Source organism: Suricata suricatta, chromosome 5 (assembly GCF_006229205.1).
Source record: "Suricata suricatta isolate VVHF042 chromosome 5, meerkat_22Aug2017_6uvM2_HiC, whole genome shotgun sequence".
NCBI classification, from domain to species: domain Eukaryota; kingdom Metazoa; phylum Chordata; class Mammalia; order Carnivora; family Herpestidae; genus Suricata; species Suricata suricatta.
The window spans coordinates 94,956,244-94,957,069 of record NC_043704.1 but is presented as its reverse complement, the minus strand read 5'-3'; the positions used below and the strand labels follow the sequence as shown (position 1 = coordinate 94,957,069).

At 36.8% G+C, this 826-nt stretch overlaps 1 pseudogene; it reads left to right on the top strand.

Moving 5' to 3' along the window:
- Positions 1 to 331: 331 nt before the first annotated feature.
- Positions 332 to 598, top strand: LOC115291357 (annotated as a pseudogene).
- The last annotated feature ends 228 nt before the right edge of the window (positions 599 to 826 follow it).

Here is an 826-nt window from a genome sequence, read left to right as displayed (position 1 = left end):
CTCTTTTGTTTATAATTTCTATTCCTCTCCTCAAAATTACTATCTTTTTTTCATTTCAAATGTGTTCAATTCTACTTCATGGAGGGTGATTATAATAGTTGTTTTAAAGCCTAGTAACTTCAACATCTGGATCATCTCAGGGTTGGCATCCATTGATTATGTTTTGAGAATTGGTCATAGTTTCCTGCTCCTTTGTATGTTGAGTAATTCTGGATGGTATTCTGGACATTTTGAATATATGTTGTATTATGAAAGTCCAGGTCCTATTAAAATCCTCTGTAGAATGTTGACTTTTAAAGATTTTAATTGGCCAGACACCCAGAACTCCAAGATGGCATCATCCGTACCAGTGAAGATGAAAGAGCACATGGATGTTAAACTAGGAGAGCTGCCAAGCCGGATATTGATGAGGGATTTCACCTCTAACGTCACTGCTGAAGCATTTCAAAGAGGTCACTACTGTATTACGGCAAGTACGTCAATGTGAAGAAAGGGGTCGTCTCTAGGATTTCTACGGTGCTGGGAGTTTATATGCTTTGCAGCTACTGTTATTCTTAGCAAGGAATTCAAACGTGAGCAGTTACACAAGTACCACTGAGGAGGGCCCAGTGTGGAGGCACATTCTACATTCCTTACCATAGCCTTTGCCGAGCACCCTTGAACCCTTTCATGTCCTAATTAAGAAGTAACACCCAATAAAAGATGACTGGTACATGGAAATAAATAAATAAGTAAGTAAGTAAGTAAATAAATAAATAAATAAATAAATAAATAAATAAATAAAATCTAATAGGCCAGTCACATGGTTAGTTTCAGACTAAGTTCT